Here is a 19,411-nt window from a genome sequence, read left to right on the forward strand (position 1 = left end):
GTTTCTCTTCTGATGCTGAGCTGAATCAGGAGCCATCAACTCCTCATTTACCCTGAGAACTGTTAGGGATACAGCCAATAGCTGTCTATTTGGAATAAATACACAGTTCCACAGTTAGTGTTTGGATTACAAATGACTGAAAAGTTCAGGCAAACTTAAATTGATGCACCCTGTAATAAGGGTGAGGCTGAAGTACAAAGTTTACAACAAATCTGTATTTGAAGTTAAAATTTATTTGAAAACTCCTTCTGATAAAACTTGATAGTATTCAGATCTTGTAGTTTAATAAGGATAATATTTAATTTCAAGTTACAGATTCCAAGCATTTCTCAAAGTGAGGCTTTTGACAAGGTGTTTTATGGCTCAGTTGCTGGTGCTAACCCAGAAATAAATAAGAGCAGAGGGTTCAACATGAGATCTGATGCTGAGCAGACAAGCTCTGTGCTGCCCAGTACTTTGTCTCCTATCTTCCTTTACACCAACTCACTTTTGTAGTTTATCCTGAATCTTTCTTGCCTTGGAAGAAATGTGAAAGACGGTGTAACACAAATCTAGGACTTTTCCCTGTGCTAATGTTCACAACGAATTTATTAACTTTACTCTGTCTCTACCAACATTAGTAAATCTTTTGGCAGATAACGCCTGAATTCCCTTCTGTTGCACAAATGTCTGCATTTTTCATCTTTGAAAACTGAGTTTCTTCTCCTTCCATGTCTGCTTATCCTTTTTCATTTTTTTCCAGGGAGTGTGCAGCTGTTTTAAGTATGTCTCCACACTCCTACCCATAATTCAGGTAGCAACCCTTTTGCTTAAGCAGCTCATGACCTTTATAGTTCAGGTAACTCCTGTGGATAATGTTTTCAAACAGTCAGCAGCCATCTCCTGTGTTCCAGTTCTGAACACTTGGAAGTGTTTTTTCCAGTAACTGAGGTGACTGACTTAGTTGGTCTTCGGATTACAAGTATATATCCTGTTAATCTGCTTTTAGCAAGAGCGAACACATTCTCTGCCACTCGAGTAACTCTGCAGATGGCTGGAGATGCAAACAGCGTTTCTGCTCGGAAAGGTGGTGTGTGTGAGGGGCAGGAGGAACAGGACCCAGCCGGGGCGGTGGCAGCTGCACAGCTCATCCCTGGCTCACAGTAACTCACTGCTGGTGTCTGTACGGCCGTGTCCCGGCTCATGCCTCTGCAATCCTGCTCTCCCCCTGCCACGTGCTGTGCCCTCACATCCCTGTGCAGCCGTGCCAGGGCCTGACCTGCCCCAGGCGAGCCAAACAAACCTCCCCCTGTGACAATGGTGGCTGTCACCGCCGCGGAGCCACCCCGGCACCGCGGGAACCAAAGCTGTCCCCTGGGCTTTGAAACCTTCTCCACATTCGTTGGGTTTGTTTCGCTTCTCTTTGGCAGCTGCTCGTTTGTTTTGTTTCAGTATTGCATTACACCGGTTAAATGAAAACCTCTAATTCTGAGGGAACATTTGCAGGGCATGGATGAGTCAATATTGACAAAAGGTCCTCAGGAATTGTTAAAGAGGAGCCCTGCCTTGAGCAGCACCTCCAGGAGAGGCCAGCTCTGGTCAGGGTGGATGTGCTGGACGTGCCATGAGCGATCGCCCTGCAGCAGCTGCCGCGGTGCCACGCTCTCGTAAAACCCTCAGAGTCGGCAAAGCCCGAACGGCGGCCTCAGGCCCCGCCGCGGCCCCGGCTCTTACAGCGACCCGCGCCGGGGGCTCCGGGTAACGCTCATGCCGCGGTCACTCGCTCTGTCCGGGACACTTGGCAGAAAGCATTCTTTACCGCGCCCCGGCCGGCGCGGTCAGCAGCGGGGCCATGAGGAGGCTCCGTGAGGGGGATACCGATACCGGTACGGGCACGGGCCGCCCACCGCCGAGCGCGGAACGACGCGCTGCTGCGCGGCCCCGCCCCTCGCCAGCCATTGGCCTCCGGTGCCGGCCCCGCCCCCCGGCGCGGTGACCTGTAGTAACCCCGTTCCGCGGGAGCCCGGCCCCGCGCGCCACTCGGCGCGGGCCAACCAGGAGGCGCCGTGGCGCATACGGAATGAGCGCGCGCGGCGGTGGCGGGCGGCCCGGCCGCGGGTGAGCGCGGGCGCGCACTCGGAGCGGGCGGTGCGCGGAGCGGGCGGTGCCGCCGCGGCGTCCCCGGGCCGGGGCCGGTGAGTGCGGGGCCGCGGGCCGGGGCGGGCTGCGGGGCCCTGCGCCGCCACGAGCGCGCCTGGCCGCGCGGGGCCCCGCCGGGCGTCCCGCCGCCTCCGCGGGGGCGAGTGCGGCGGCCATCCGGGCCGCGGGGGTGCTGAAGCCGCCCGGCGGGGCTGCCGCGGGCCCGGTTGCCGGCGGGGTGGGCGGCTGCGCACCGGCGTCGCCCCCGCGGGAGCGGCGCTCCGGATAATTAGCGAGATAATAGCCGGTAACACGCGCGGGTGTGCTCTCCGCTCTGCTTTGTGTTCGGGCTCCGGCGGCCGAGGCGGTAGCGGGGGCCGGGCGTGGGGCAGGTGCCCGGTGCCGTGTGCCTGCCGTGTCCCCGCCGCGGGCTCCGGGACCCACCGCGGTCCCGGCGAGCGGCTGGCGCTCGGTGGGCGAGGGTGATGCGGGCGCGGCAGGGCCGCGGGAGGAGCGGGCCGGGATTTGCGGTCCCGGTTTCCCGGGGTTGATGCAGGATTTAAGGCTGAGGTGCGTTCCCTTCCCGGACCTGCACAGGAACACCTTTCACTCGTAGGGAGAGCAGCACGCCTTAAAATACTACTGCAGATAGTGCCATAAATAGCATGAAGTTCAGTGTTTAGGACTCCTACAGAATCCCTAGGAAATGAGGAAACAGTAACCTCCAGGAAAATGAGGGCAGTAACAGAGTAAAAATATTTGTAAGATAGTTTATGGTCACTACTTTTTTTTTACCTTACTGAGGAAACAAGCCCTCCTCCCCCCCTGCCCAACATTTAATTATGTACAGCAGCTGGTATGTAATCTTTTATTTATTGTAAAGTATTACTGCATTTTGTTTAGGAGTATCAGATTGTATCGTTTAGCACTTTTTTTTGGCCTGTGAAATGGGTTTGATACCACCAGACCTGAAATTCCTGTATTTGAGTAGCCTCAGTTTTCAAGTGTTGTTATCAGTACAGAATAAATGAAAAAGAGTAATACCAATGGTAAAATATTTTGGTTACTTAAAAAAGTCTGTTAAGGGTAAGGGCAGTCATTTTTACTCAAAATACAAAAATTTGAGTTCACATGAAATTTGTTTGGGTTTTTTTTGTCTTGTTATTGTTTTAAGCATCATGTAAAGAAAAACATAAACTGAAACCAACAGCCTTAATGTGATTTCTGACTGGTTAAATTCTTCTCTTGATACAGTCTTTCTCCAGAGTGGATTGCCATCTCATTGTGCAAAAATTCACTGTGGCTTATGATTTTTACTTCCTGGGGCTAAAAAACCAGAAGCATGAAATAATAGATGTGTTATCAGGTCTTGACTGTGTCCTAAGAGGAAGGTAATCATCTGGGTGCATTCATAAGACTTTGTGTTCATTACTATCTGCAGCACTTCTCATACTATTTGTTCTGTGTGCTTTGAAAAGTTAAGTAAAGACATTTTTAAGCTTGGGAAGAATTACCAAGAATGACCTGTAGATTTATGCCTCAGGAATGGCTGACACCAGCGATTGTGACTTACAGACCTGTTTTTGTTTGTAGTTGTTCAGCATGTTTATTATTGTTGGTCCCTAGGAACGGGAGGTAGGTTCAGGTTTAACATTTGTTTGTTCAGTGTTGATGGCTGGCTGACAAACTTCAGTCAGTCTGAGGTGAAAAACTCATAATGAAGTCAGTCTGTGGTATGGATCTGGTCCCTCTTGGCTCACTGACTTAATTCCACAGTAGTCTCTTTGACCTGCAATAAGCTGTCACTTGGTTCTGAATGTTTGTGCTATCTTCAAATGTCCTATTCCACTCAAGTAAGGGTGTAGGGTAATAAATTCCACCCTCAGTTTTATTTTTTATGTTTCACAGAGGTGGGATGTTTTGAGAGAGCTCTGGCTTACAGCTGTGGACAAGGGGTAGACTCTCCATGCCTGTGCACCTGAGTTCTGTGAGGCTTTGATAAAAGCACTATTAATGGCCTAAAAAGAGGTGTGAGGACTATGGTGTGTGGAATCTGGTTCCACTTTTCAGAAGTGTTCATGGGTGGTTCCCATCTTCCCTGCTCCATCTCTTTTGCTTGGGGAATCCTGAGTATGTGAGAACACTGAGTAAGGCTTGTTGAGCTGACTGTGCTGGTGTGAGTAATTTCTCACTTTTGACACTTCTCAGAACCCAAGATGTGGTTTAGCCAGAAACCTCAGAAAATCAGAGTAGTGTTTATTGTAAAACTGTTAATCTCTGAAGAACTAGCAAAGTTGTCTTCATGTTGGACTTAAAGCATGGTGTGCTTTCCTGAACTGGTGAGAATTTAAGCCATGTTTTCCCCAGCCCCCATTCAGTGCTGATTGTAGGGCTTTTATTCTTCCTTTCTGTAGGCCAGTGAATGGTTTGAGCCATTGAGTCGTACTAAAGACCCAATTTTTTTGAATGGATTGTCAAGACTTCTGGAACAAACATAGCACATGGCTCAGGACAAAATTCAAAAGAACTATGGATAAAGTGTTCTTGTTAAAGGAAATCCAGCTATGGATTAAATTTCCAGAAAGTACCAGGAAGAACTGAGTCCTGAATTGTTTAGCAGTCTACATTTTCTTTTAAAATACTTGTTCCAGTGGGAGAGTAACTAAACCTGTCCTGACAGCCAACTGCTACTTGCTGCCATGGTGGCAAATCCAAAAAATCATGCAGTCTGATGCTGCAGTGTTACTGGACCTTAAAAACTAGGCTCAGGTGGCCTCAATTCCACTGCAGGCCCTTTTCCCAGTCAATGGAGAATTCTAGGTGGTTCTGAAAAGCAATTCAGAGAATTTACATAAGACACTGAGTGGGGAGCTGCCTGAAAGCCAGCTAATAAGAAATAGGAGGCAGAAGGATTTATGTGGAATTTAGGCCATCTGAATATGGCCCTAAGAGGCGACTTAGCCCTACTAAGTAAGGTGCATTAACACTAAGAGGACTTGGCTTCAGTTTCGATCCGTTTCATCTGCTGCCGATTACTAAGCAAATTTCCCATTTAAGCAGCTCCTCAGGGGTGGGTGGGGGCTTCTGGCTCTGTCCCTGCCAGGAGTGACCCCTGCACCAGCACAGCCTGTTCTGGGGCAGCCCAGCTGAGAGGGCTCGGGGGTCATGGTGGGCAGTGAGCTGGGCACAGCCAGTGGGTCAGGTGAGACAATTACCCCATTCCATTTGGCACTTGCTAGACCCTGTCCAGAATACAGCATCCACTTGTGCTCCCCTCCCTGGGATGGGGGAAATGTCAATAAACTGGAGTGAGTTCAGGGGACAGCTGCCAAGATTGGCTGGAGTTGTGAGCCTTTGCTTTGTGAGAAGTAGAGGAGCTGTGCCTATTGTTGAGCCTGGAGAAGAAAAGGCTTGGGGGGCCTTTCCAGCACCTCTGTGAAGCTTTTCAAGAAAGTGAAGCCAAGTTCTTCACAGTGCTGCATGGTGGGCAGATAAGAGACAGCAGGTGTGAGTTGAAGTCACAGAGGTCTGTGTCCATAAGGCATTTTGCACCCTGAGGTGTGTCAAGTGGTGGGACTTGGTAGCCCAGAGAGCTCCTGCAGACTCCTCATGTAGAAGTCTTCAAAATCCAGCTGGGTAAAGCCCTGAGAAAGCAGGTGTGATTTCACAGCTGACTCTGCTTTGAGCTTGAGGTTGTAGCAGAGTCCCCCTGATGTCCTTTTCCACCTGAATTATCCCATGGCTCTACCTACTTTCTGCCAACAGAGCAGTTGCAGTGGAAGGTTGTGAGCCAGCTTATTTAGGGTTGGCAATGCAGGTTTACATGTCAGGCTTGGAGCAGTACAGCAAGCACTCGAGCCAGTCCTAGGCAGCTCTCAAATGGCAGCACTTTATTTGTTTAATTATGCAGTTAGAGTTGGAAGAACCTGCTCTTCATCCTGAGGGCCTGGTCTACATCAGGGCTTGCCATGGAGTAAAGCCTGAGGGGCTCTCAGGATTCAGTAGTTTGGGATCTAATGGTTTTGAGTCTGTTGAAGGAAACCATGTGTACAAGGATAGATCTTAAACACACCTCCTGAATGACTATTCTGAAATACCGGGGGGGCAGGAATACAACTTTGAAGGAAACTCCAGTCTTATTCTGTATTACCTTCTGAATCAATTAGAGAAAAGTTGTTCACAATTCAAAATGGTTTGAAGCAACTCAGTTCAAAACTTGCAGGAGTCTTTTACTGATCCCTGGGAAGGAATCCTCACCCACGTGTCCTCTCATTCCTTAAGTGAGCCTGCAGCTCATGGGAAGTCAAGGTGCTGACTTCAGGTGTCTGTAATCCCCAAGAGGAGGTGGCAATTTGTCACCACCTGTGCATTGGGACAGTGTCTTTCCCTCAGTGTTCATGAGCCTTGTTAATTACAAAAATGTGCTAGTTAATTACCATATCTGAAACGGGACAAGCTGGCTTCTCAGTCAGGTGAGTTTCCTGAAAAGCAGGGAAGATAAAATTATTGGAGTTACTTATGGATTTTCACTGTTGATGTTGAAAACAGCAAGAACAAACTGCAAACCTTCTCCCATTGCACTATAAAACTGGAAATCTGGTGCTTTGGTTTTTAGAGCTGTGTAAATATCCTTACCTTGAATGCTTGTATCTATTGGATGAAACCAGTATGAGACCTGGAAAGGGAAAACAGATAGTGAAGATTAGAAGTAACTTGCAGAATCTGAAGCAGCAGAGTGGTACTGCCACTTTCATTCCCATCTATTTGCTGTGTGACATTCCTGTGTGTAGAATGTTCTCTCCTGAAATAACTTCATAAGGATACTGAAAACTGTGTAAAAATGCTTTTTCTGCATCTTTAGAGGCAAGACTTCTGCCTTTGCCTTACTGCTCTCCGAGACAGGGTATGGAACATCCCTCATTTTGTTCAGGATGGCTGCTCAGACATGTGGGAAGGCTTGGCCATCCTCAGGAAGGTTTTCCATGGGTGCTGTGCTGCTTGAACAGTTAGTGCAGTGCCATACATCAATGTGCATGCTGATGTAAATTCTGTTAATCAGACATACAGCAAAATTTCTACCAGCCAAAGTTAAGACAGTATGAGAAGACAGTCTGTGAAACTGAGTGTGGTCTGCAGTCGTTTCACCAAACCATTATTAAAATCAATGTTTATGAGCTCATTCTGTGAGAACTCATGAAAAACTGGAAAGTGGAGCACCTGTGGTTAACTCAGAATTCAGATGAGTAGATAATTTGTGCTTGGTAAAGAAGCATCTGTAGTTGGCTTTGAGTATATGAGTATGAAGAAAGGCAGAAGGGAACAGAAGCAGCAGGAGGTGATGGTTTGCAGGAGGATTTAAATGGGTATGTAGAGAAACAACTGGTTTTTTGTGTCTGCAGGTTCTGTGAGGATTTTTGTTGGTGAGTGCTGAAGAGAGGTAAAGGCAGCAGGCACCCAGGGGAGAGAGCTGTCCCAGGAGTGCTCAGGCAGGGAGCTTGGTGAGCTTTGTGGCAAGCTGGGTTTGGTCTGTCCCATTGCAAGTCCACAAATGACTTGTGCAGCCCTGGTAACAGAACTTTCCAGGCATTTACAGCTGCAGTTTAATTGTCCTGATGAAGTATTGCTGCACTGCATTGTTCTAGAGAAACTGTGAATAGAGAAATGCTTTTCCTAATGGATAACTTTGAGATGCATAGAAAACATTTTCCAATTCTGCAGTGCTGAAAACTGTGTAGATTTCATTTTTTCACCTTTCTTGAGGGTGCTTGTGAAGATTCTTACCTGCTTTTCTTACAATCTGCTCAAAAGGCTTAACGTGGTAACATCCAGTGCTTTCAAGAGCAAGGTACAAAACCACTTCCCAGCAGGGCTGTGTGCTCATGTGTGAATGTCCAGGTCACCAAGGCAAGGCTGTTAGTGGGTGTTGGAAGGGGGGATGAGGGGTTTTGATCAGGAAAGCTAGGTGAAACAGACATTCAAAAAAATTAAATCTTTAATTTGCTAATAAAATCAGTTATGGTTAAGAAAAGTCCTCTGCCCAAATCGTGTGTTACACAGTCACAAATGCAGTTGTGGCCAGGTCAGCTTGTGAAAGGACTGACACATCTGCTACCCTGACTTGTTTTTTTGTGTATCTATAGATGTGTATACATCTAAGATAACAGATTCTAAGAGTACAGTGGTTGAAACTGCATGTATTTTAATTAGATAATTAGCTTAATATTTCATGATTCTTTGGTTTTTTTTTTTTTAACAGCAAGATTTATTTCTCTTGTTTGAAATGCTAGCGGCTCATGAAACATTTGAAATATTTATATTCTTCTTCTAGAAATGTTTAATAGTCTATTCTGGACTTCCAGCTTGTCAGATTGTATTAATGTAATGCTGACATCTGTATAAGACAGACAAAATAATTTTTCCTGAAAATATTCACAAAATTCTTACAAATGGTGTTGCTACCATTTGTGGTGGTGATACCTTTCTTTTTAAAAAAGGTCAGTGCTCTTGAAACTTAGCAGTGAAGGCTCTGCCCAGCCACGTACCTCAATTTTGGTCATGTTTACATAATCAGAGTCTAAGGGTGTGTTTGATTTCCCTGAAGAGAAAAACAGGAATCTCTTCTACCCAAACCTCCCTCTACCTACGCAGTATTTGTGTACTGATCCTGAGCCACTGACTTGAGTGATCTCCTGGGAGGATGAGGAGTTCCTTCCTCACCTTCATCCCAGTCTGAACATATCTGTGGGCACTGGATATTGTCCTCTGATTGTCACCACCTGTGTTTGTAAGTTTTGTTTTTAAGGGTGGCACATAAGGGCTTGGAGCTGAGAACCACACTTGTGTAATGCTGCTTCTCAGAGAATAAAATGGCTTCTAATTTAATGAGACCTTGTTCCCTGCTTGCTTTGAGTTATGCAATTGTGGAGCATGTTCATGACTGATCCTGCCTTGCTTTGCTTACAAAAGGAAGAGTGATAAAAAGAGAGAAAAGGATATTTGTTCCAGTGTGATGGAGAGAGGTTGTCCTGATACTCTGTTATTTCTAAAGCTAGAAAATAGAGTGATGACTCAAATAAGCAGGGTAGACTTCTTTATGCCATGGTTAAATAAATTATAGTGCTGGATTTTGAACAAGAGTAATTTTTCTCCAAGCAGTATAGATATAAAATCTAGATCAAGTAGCTCTTTAGGAAAACACCGAATTTGAAATAATTTGTTTTTCCTTGGCTGTTTCTTTATTTTGTAGTACCATATTCCCCACTGTCCCTGGAACTTTAGAGCAGCCAAGAGAAATAAAAACCATACAAAGCAGTTTGTAGAGAAACAGCCTACTTGTCTTTCTGTAGCTCAGCCTTTTGTGACTTCCCATCAGTCACCACACAACTTGTTGAATGCAAAATGTGCTGTCTGTCCATAATTAGATGGAGGAGTGAGGCTGAAGCATTAACAGCCAAAATCATCTTTGGTAGTTTTCCCCAGATTTCATCAAGTGCTTGATTGGTCAATGGTTTGGCCATGGTTTCCAGGCTTTCCAGTTTTTTTGGCAATTTGGTGTTTATGAGGCTATGCTTGTATCCATAGGAAATATTTACTGAAGTCCCATTTCTACTGATTGTGTGTGCAGCATTTTTGGTGCCTTATAAATTGGTTTGGTTTAGTTGGCGTTTTTTGAAATCTGAAGTTAAATAAGTGAAGTAATTTTTTAGCATTAGGTCCTAAATAATACTAGGAGGGAGGCAGTTTCTGGCCATTGCAGGACAGTAGTTGCATTTGGACATATACTCCAAATCTTAAGCAAAGTATTTCTGTTAAACCAGTTTAAGAGTCAGGCTTAATCATCTGTAAACCTGGGTGTTTAGGATGTGGGGTTTCACAGACACCACTGTGAGCAATCTAAGAAGCAGATAACTCTGGTTTTGAGAATAGGTTTATAACCTGTGGCAGAGGTAAAGTTACCAAAAGTGAAAATTACATATTCCCAGAACTTGGAGCAAATTTCATTTCTCTCTTTGTATTTGTGCTCAAGAAAAGCTCCACAGGTTATTTTTTTGCATTTATATTGTGCTGGAGTGAAGCACTGCTTTTGAGGTGTTTTGGTTAGTCCTTACAGAGAGATTCAGTCTACAAACTCTGAAACTCCCAATGACTCTTGTGTGAGTATTGGCTTGAGACAAGACCTGCTAGGGCTGTGGTTTTTATAAATTGCATTCCTGTTGTTTTTCTGCTATGTGGATTGCGGGGCATTTCTTCATTGTACCAAGAGTGAATGTTGGATTACACAATCTGAACCATGCACATGGGTTGGGAGCAGCAGTGTTTCCTTAATAAAGTGGTGATCCTTCCTGAAGGACTTGTGGCTTCCATTGCAGGCCAGAGGAGAGGGCTTGCTCCTGTTCTGGGGTTTGGAGCACTACAGTAGAGAGCATGGGGTGTGAGAAAAGGAGATATTCTTGTGGGATCTACTTAATTCCATTTATTTTGAGAGTAAATCACTGTAGATGACTAGACACGATGATGTTTAAAAAGAAATAACAAACCAAACCAAATCTAGCAAAACTCCAAATAATTGAAACCTGAGAATGTATTTATCCTTCAAAAGAGAAAGTGTATTAAAAATGTCACCAGCTAATGTCATTTAGCCTTTCAAATTAAATGGTGAAACATCCCACTTTATCACTTTGATAACTTTGATCATGCTGTGGATGTCCTTCTTGCTTTGAAATGTGTTGTAAAATTCTTTTATATGTATCGTTCATCTGATATTTTTCTCGTGAGAAATTTGCCTAAAGACTTGGAATTTTCACACTTTTTCCTGTTAAGTCTATATCTTCTACTTTGTTCTCTCAGAGTTGTTTTGTTACCTGAGCATTCATCTGCTGCTTGTTTTTCAGGAGCTTCTGGTGTTATCAAGTCCCTCAAGATTTGCACCGAGCTGTGCAGTTGTTTTGACGTTAATTAGTAGCTATAGGTAGGCAGTTCTGATGAAGCAATTGCGTTGTGAAACCTGTAGAGACTTGTAGGCTTTGGAGGGAAGGGGAGCACAATCCAAGCTGAGAGGGCTGTGTGGACAGGAGCACAGGAGTGGAGTCAGCAGGACTGAGCAGTGACTGGGCAAAGGGGGTTCTGGCAGGGGGTTCATGGGCACCCACCCATGAGCACAGACTCAAATCAGAGCCTGACCCCAGTGCAGAGAAGGGCTGGGCATGTGGGCTGATGGGCAAGGAGTGGTGAGAGAGGTAACCAGTGAACAGGGGCTTGAGTACTAGTTATGTGTATTTGTAACACTGATGGCCTTGGTAAAATGTGTAACTAGTGTCAAGTTCTACTAACTTTGTGGGGTTACACCTGGATCCCTACTTTGTGCGAACTAGAATAAAGAATTTAAATATCTCATCTTGGTATGTGAATTGACATTGCACACCAGGGAATGAGCCAGCATCAGGGTCAACACTTATCCCTGACAAAATCCCATCAAATAGAGAAGAAATGTTAAAGGAAGAAGGTAAAGACAACATAAATATACAGGCTTACCAGATTTTGGACCTGGCCAAAATGAACTGAAAAATGAATATAGGGTAATGGGTTATAATTTTTACTGTGGCACTACATGAACTCAAATTCATCTAAAAGTAAATCAGAACAATATTCTGCACGTATAGCTTCTGCTGGAGAAAAAAATCCCCAAGCACCTTTACAGTTAAAAATATGTGGGATTGTTTTGTTAAAGTCTTTTTGTCCTGATCCAATGAATACATGACAGTACAAACCACATTGAATGTATGGCAGTAGACCATCTGTTTTTGTTCTGTTTTCTAAGAAACAAACAAGCCAGAGCTGTTCATGCCTTAGCATTTCAGATTTCCCAGAAACTGGAGAGCTGATCTTAGGCTGTGTTTTGTAGTAGAAACCAGCACATGAAGGCATTCTGGTGAGTCCCTTGGATCGGGATGGAGAGCAGAGTCTGCCTCCCAGTGGAAGCACTTAGGGCAATTGACTTAAACGAGCCGGAAAATGACTGTAGGAATTTGGAGTGATAAGCTGGCAGTGATAACTCAGCTGTTCCACCACTTCTTCAGTAGGCAAAGGTTACTGCTGAGGCTTCTGGCTTATTTTTATGCAGACTTTTTCATACTGTATGTGCCGTGGTGCTTATGTACTTTTCCACGTTTAATTTGTGTCTGTGGTTTGAAAATCCAGCAGGATGCTGGGGAAATTGGTGGTTTCATCTCTCTCTAGCAGTGAATTGGCAGAGACGAAAGTTCCTCTGAGGCCTTCTCCACTAGTAAGGTACTTTACCCATTAGTTTCTTTTTTTTCTCTGTTACAAACATGAAAACATTTAATTTAGTTTGACACTAAATGCATTTCTTAAATGCTCTAATAATTGCTTGTGAAAAGAAATGGAAGCAATGTATTGACAGTGTCTGGCAAAGTGCCTGAAACGAGTTAAGACACTTGTTTGCCATGAAGTGTCATGTATGTAGTGGGAGGGGAAGGAGATGATAGATGGAGCAGCACTGGATTGTGCTCTGGCATACGTGATTTTGAAGAAGTGGTTTTAGCACAATTGTTTTTGGGAAGCGCTTTCAGGTTTGCTGACAAAGTTGTCACATTAGACCTGTCTTTTATTGTTTTTATTAATAAAGATGTGTTTGTCAATCCACTAAATATCTAAACTGTCTTGGATAAGTTAAAAAAAACCCCTTATTTAAGGAAAATAAGTTTTAAAATGTTTTAAATAGAAAAAATCTAAGATGCAGTGTTACAACGAGGCTTGCATTTTTAGTTGAGATTTTGTTGGAAGGGTGTTCATCTTGCAAGGCAAGGTAGCTTTAGGAGTGTTTAATTACTGTTCCTGCAGCTTGTTAGTGTTGAACTCACTTTGATTTGGTTTTATTTTTCACCTGGAACAAAGGTTTAAACTCAAGCTTGTAGCCCGTGCAGTCAAGCTGTGTGTTAGAGTCCTGTAGGTTTTTTTGTGGGGGAAATAATTCTGTTTGTCTGTTTTGTTTGTCTGCTTTGTGATGTCACTTTAGCTTTCAGTTTCTTATAGATGTCACTCTGTTTTGTTAGGAAGGAGAAGAGAAATGTACAAACCTTGCTGTCCTGCAGTGTGCAGTGAAATTGCAAACAGTAGGGTTTGGGTGTACCTAAAAGAGGTTGACATCAAATTGAAGTTTTTAATACCCACTTACCATTACCTTTTTAGAATAACTGGATATGCTAAGGCTCTATTTTAGAGAAAGAACAGTTCTGTGCCCTCAAGAAGTTCCTTCTATCTAGTTTAGTTCTGTGTTTCTGCATTTGGCTCCCTGTTGTCTGCCAACACTAGGTGTGATTTTTTTTTTTCCTACTTGATGTACATTAATCTATAAGAGGAAAAGGAATCTTTTCTAGATAATAAAACTTTCTCCTTTGTATCAAAATTTAGTTAGTTTAGTTTAGTAGAGAGTGTCTCTCTAGGGTAGAAGGACTTCTTTTGTTCATGTAATTCCTACCTTTGTAGTATCTTGGTGTTTAACAAGGATGCAATAATTGATTAATCCTAATAACATGCCTTTTGGCTGCTTCCTAAGGAAATTGGAGTATAATTTTGCAAACATAGCATTGACATGTGAAGGACATAAATGAAACCCCTTTGTGTTTATAGGATGTGTATGAGCCCATACCCAAAGTTCAAAGGTATTTAAGCCTGTAGCACTTGCACCCCCCAAGGCTGAGCTCTATAGAAGTAAGCAGTGAGATGATGAGCAGGAGCGCAGCAGGTTAATCCCCAGAGCAGAGTGCTGTGACACCCGTGTCACAGGGTGTCCTGCTGGCCCTGTGCTGAGCCTGCTTCATCCACAGCCCAGTGGGATTTCATGTGCTGCTCCCCTGCCAGGCTCCTTCCTTCCCTCTGCTCCTCGGGTTTTGCCTTGTCAGTAACTCCTGTCAGGTCATGGTTACTCAGTTTGCCGTAGCAGAAGAATAACATCTTTTGTAGTGCTAATTTTCTGTTGATTTAGGTGATTGCAGTGACTCAGGGTAGGCTCCAACCGAAGTTGATACAGAGGAAAATCCAGCATTCCACCCTGAGAAGGAGAGGGTTTAAACTGGATCAACAAGCTAATCTGATTCACTCCTAGCCACACAGGCACTGGTGTGTTGGTACAATGGAGGGCAAGAGTGGAATTACCTTTTGGAGATGAACAGTCTGTTTTTATTAGCAGCCCAGCGTTAAATCTGCCTGAGCCAGGCTGAAATCACAGCCTGGGGCTGTGCAGTTCATGCACACCCTTTGCTGCCCCAGCAGCGTGTCAAACTCCTACCTGGGAGCTGGTTTGTTGCAGGTCATGGTGCCTGTTCCCTGCTGCTCTGTGTGCCCCTGTCGTGTTGTGATCTGATTTCTAGAGTCCCATACTGTTGCAATCATATTTCTAAAGCCCTGTACCTTCTCAATGATATTTCTTGGGGGCAGTTCTTCTCAGCACAGACTTCTTGTGCTGCTTCTTAGTCAGGGCTCCTTCTAGGCTCTCTCTGACTGGCCAAGCCCACCCCCTTTTATCACAGTTATCTTCACTAGCCACAGCTGCAGCCCATCAAAAACAACCAGGGCTTATCAGGGTAAGGCCTATATACAGATATTCAAATACAATACAGATATTTTACTAGGACTTCTACTATACCCCTGTGCTGCTCAGAGCCATGCTCCTGCAGAGCAGTGCCTGAGGTTCCCTTGGGACTGGAGCTGGGTTGTAGATGTGCTTATGCTGAAGCCTTGAGTGGGTTGAGTTGTGGAAGCAGGAGTGGGAGTGCTGTGCTGGCTCTGGCCATCTGCCAGCCCTGTGCTCCCTGGCAGAGCGAGGGGAAGCATTTAAAGAGCCTTAGGGTTCCCCCAGCCTTGTGCTGGAGGTGGGTCACAGCTGGAGACTGCAGATCATCTGAATAAGGTAGCTCAGAATTACCCTATGTGTCCTTTCAGAGACTGTTTATTCTCTCAATGTCATGAAGATCTGCTTCCTTTTGGGGGCAGAGACATAATCAATAGCAATTTTGGTCTCCCACCTTCCCTCCTTTGTGTTTGACCAGAGCAGTTCACAGGATGTGGAGCAGCAGGGAGGGGAGAGTCCAGGGACAGACAGGTTGTCTCCTGTCTGGGACTGGGGGTGAGACATCAGGGACTGCAGTTGATGTGGGAATTACTTTCATTCTTGTATGTTTGAAAGAGTTTCAGGAGAACCTCTGGCTGAGTGTGCGCCTGTGTTACAGCCATGCAGTCCTCTTTTAGATCTCCCTGTAGCAGAGGCTGTTCCATGCCTGTGTGGTCATGTGGAGCTGCTGAGGAAGGTCCTGCTGGGGTTGTTCCCAGTGGGTGGGGGTTCCTGGGGGTCAGTGTGCTGAGCTGTTCCTCCCTGCTGAAAGCAGATGTCCTTTGGGACAGAGCCATGGACCTGTTCCCAGCCTGACTGCAGAGAGGCACTCCTGTTTGTAACAGGGTCCAGGCCTGCCTGGAGGAGGGTTCTGGGGATGTTTGGGAAGCTCATGGAAGGTCTCCCTTGTGCTAGAAGTGATGCTGAGACCCAGCAGCAGCCTGGAAAAGGGAGACTGTGAGGGGTCAGAGGCTGGAAAATCAGCAAGCAGGGGACAAGGACTGCGTGTGCACTTGTGTGGAAGCCACAGGGCCTGGGAGAGAGGGGTCTGCCAGGACGGCCTGGAGAGCAGCACAGCCCCCACAGGCAGTGCCAGGGCAGCAGAGCCCAGGGAGTGCAGGAGGTGGTGGGAGGAGAGGCCTGTGGGAAGCAGGGAAGGGTGGGCTGGGGAGGTGAGGTGTGTCCTTGTGCCCATGATGTTGTTGCTTCCAATTTGGGAGGATGTGCTGCTCCTCTCCAGGGACCCAAAGCATCCATTTCCAGCATTCAGTAGGGCTTGCTGGGATTTCTATCCTCTCTGTTTCAAGAAATATGTGAAAACACTTTTGCTGTACCTGTGAAGAGCATCTGTTTTCAAATAGAGCCGTCCCTTAAACCCATCTTGCCAAGGAGACCTTCCCCTTAGGTAGGTGCATGTTTGGGGCTCTCCTCTGCCCTGTTCATTGCCTCGGGCCCTCCTTGCTCCACAGTCCAGGGAGTTGCCTTGTGAAGCATTGGCTGTTGTGTCTGTGCACATTTGGTTTGCCTTCTTATTTTTATATAGATGGCTACATGAGTATTTTTAAATCAGTGATGGGGATTTCTTTCTTTTTGGTCTCTTCTTTTTTGTAAAAGCAAGGCTTACTTGCTGAGTGCTGGCAAATACTGACAGCTCTTGAGTGAATTCCAGATGTAGTAAAAGCCTGCCTCTTCAGGGTTGTTAATGTTACTTTTTGAGTCCAGAGGTAAACTAATATAGGCTATTTTTTGGTACAGTTTAAAATATTAAGAGCTTTGTTACATTGTCTTGAGAACTCCTATTGTTACATTTTGTAATGAAGAGAGTGGGCAGTACATGAAGATGCTCTGTTATTTTGTCTGTTAAAGCCTAATCCTGTGAATAACCTTTTTATCCTTTCAGTGAATGTTAATAAATCAGTGGGATTTTTTTTTGCAAGATTCACCGATAAGAGAAATTTAATATGTATTTCTACAACTATAAATTGTTGACCAAAATGGGGTTTTTTTGCAAGAGTATCTTGGAGTCTCTTGGTTGGAGTTTGATTATTATGTGTAAAGTCATGGAAGTCAAAAACCAGGGCAGTGAGCATGCTGGGTGCTCACCTCAAACAGCAAATAGTTAATCCACTGAAACTGGAAAAGATTATCTTTGAGAACTGTGTAAATAGTAATGTTTGCATAAAGGTAATAGGTACAAAATGTTTACATTGGCCTATTTTAAATGTGATTTGCTGGCACAGGTTTTCAAGACTTCTTTCTGCAAAGCACAATAAATAAAACTTTAATGTATAGTAGAGCAAAGTCAATAAATATAATGATTACTATTTTATTAAGTCTTTTTGTAAAATGTTCAAGAATATTTTATTGCTCAGGCTGAAGTGCATTCTCTGTGTGGGTGGATACACAAAGATAGGTCTGGTTTTTTCTTGCCCTACATGGTAGAATGTACAGAATGGTTCAGTGTACACTGAAAGGCACTGGGGAGTGAGAATTTCTCAGGGAGACAAGCACCATGAGCTCCTGAGTTCAGCCAGAGCTGCTGCAGCCACCTTGGTTGTTCAGGACTCAGGTCTGAGCAGTGCCTGTGCTGTGTGTCACATCTGGCTTTGTGATAACTTGTATGCAGTGGGCCTGGACTCTCTGAGGTGATACAGTGCAGTATCAGATAAGAAAAAGGTTTTATTTATTATAAAATACGAGTGAAAAAATGGAGGATGTGTTTTATAATTGCTGTATTTAATGGGAATTTTCCATTTTTAGATTTCATGCAGTTGCCTGTGACAGCTCCTGTTGAGTAAACTGAGACTGGAACACCTTGTATCAGCTCTTGAACCTGTACCTGCCACGATGAGAAGTTGCATAAGGTTCCTTTTTTTCTTGTTAATTCTTGCTTTTATTGTCATGTAATTGTTATAAGCAGGTCAATTAGTAAACACATTCCTTGAAGGATTTTTTTCTTTGTCATCTAACAAAAGTTTTCTTCTGAAACTAAAGGGTATAACAGTATTAGTGTAAGTAGTATATCAGGCCAAATCACTGATTATGCATTAAGAAGGATCAGTCCTGAAAAGTGCTGGTTTATTTCTCCAGACTCATGAATGAGTGTGCTGGTTGCTGCTTCTTTTTGCTGTTGGAAAAGTGTGTCAGACTTAATTTATGGTCTTGCTCTTTCCCATTTGGTGACTACCAGACTAAACATGAATGACATGTTAGTGAACAGCTCTTATGCATATCCAGAACCCTTTGCTTGAGCAGATTTTCTCTGAGTTATATTCTAGTATAAATTAGCAGCTCTTTCATCCAGGATTTCACCTCCCAACCTTTCCTGCATCACTAGTCAGGGTCTGAGCACTGAATCCTCAAAAACCCCAGCAGGATTATGTGAAACCAGGATGGACTCATGTTCTGTAAGAACCTGAGTGTTTACTGCTAATCTGCAGACCAAACCAGTGAGTTAGAATATTACCACGTGTCATGTGTTTTTATTTGTCAGTGATTAAACTACCTAAGAACAAAATTCCAGTGCTGAAAATGCAGTGAACTTTCTCACTGTGCCATAGTCTCATACTTGCAAAAACTGCTTAGGATCATGTCCTCTGCTTTCTGTTCCCTGCCCCAAAATGATGAGTTTGCTTACACTCTTTTTATAGTCAGAAGCAGTTATCTACTTCCAAAATTAAAAAGTACAACATATTGTACTTCAATTGCATGTTAAACCATGTATAGTATTTCACTAACCCTTTCAAAGTTTTGTTTTTGTTGGGTACTACTTTTTTTTTAAAGGCAGAATATTAAACAGCAAACATTGCTTCCCTTTTAGGCCTTCCAGGTTTGATATAACCTTGAGAATTTCACTAAAACTTCTCATTTTTAGATTAGTTCTGCAGGTTGATTTTTAATACTGTATTTTCATTTTGAGTTTTTAAAATAGCATGCATTAAAGGTTTGAAATAATAATTGTTACAGAGAAGAATGCATGAGCAAGCATTGTATCTTAATGTAAACAGTGTTGTTCTTTTACATTGGCATTAAAAGTGGTTTTCTTAATGGAGGTTAAATGACCTTTTGTAAAAGGAAAATAAAAACCAAGACAAAATGTACTGTCATGTTCAGCTGCATTGGTTTTGCTTGCTGTAAAACATAATTGCCTTACATCTAGCACTCCAGCCTCAAGTCAGGGTAGAGTTTTGCTTCTATACTCTCATCAAAATGATTTTTAATTGAATGTTTAGTGATCCACTTAGCTGTCTTTGATGTTCTTTTGGGAATGGCAGTTATAAATCTGTGGGGCACAAAGGCAGTTTAAACTGCATCTCCTTTGCTTACCTGGTATTTTCCTCTTCAACAACATAGCAAACAAATCAACAAAATGATGAGTTAAAATGCAGCTTCTGTTCCTCAGTTACACAGGGAAAGAGGGGGAGCCTTTATAGTGCCACCCAGGAACTTGGTGTCATGGCTCAGCTCTCCTTAGAACCGTCACCCTACAAAGGTCCTGGAGCTTATTCTGCTAATGAAACTACTGGAATATATTTTTCTTTCTTGTTCCAAAAGGCATTGCACTTTTCCAATGTCCAATTGCAATGGTGATTACAATTAGTAACAAGCATAGATGCTCTGTAAATATCACACTCTTCAATCCATTGTCAAATTCTTAAGACATTG

General features: G+C 44.1%; 1 protein-coding gene across 4 annotated transcripts in view; it reads left to right on the top strand.

The window, feature by feature from the left end:
* The first annotated feature begins 2,028 nt into the window (after positions 1–2,028).
* The window catches only part of ACSL3 (acyl-CoA synthetase long chain family member 3), a 49,215-nt gene continuing 31,832 nt past the window's right edge, over positions 2,029–19,411 (top strand). For 2 of the 4 annotated variants that reach the window (XM_054282839.1, XM_054282843.1), the window contains exons 1-2: positions 2,098–2,174; positions 17,507–17,610. The gene's annotated coding sequence lies outside the window, so the exon portion shown is untranslated. Of the gene's footprint in view, positions 2,175–3,433; positions 3,510–17,506; positions 17,611–19,411 lie in introns of those variants that run through there. The other 2 variants (XM_054282840.1, XM_054282841.1) reach the window with 2 other exon arrangements.

Source organism: Melozone crissalis, unplaced genomic scaffold (assembly GCF_028551555.1).
Source record: "Melozone crissalis strain CALT ecotype California unplaced genomic scaffold, PUWL_Pcris_2 ptg000034l_1, whole genome shotgun sequence".
Taxonomy (NCBI): domain Eukaryota; kingdom Metazoa; phylum Chordata; class Aves; order Passeriformes; family Passerellidae; genus Melozone; species Melozone crissalis.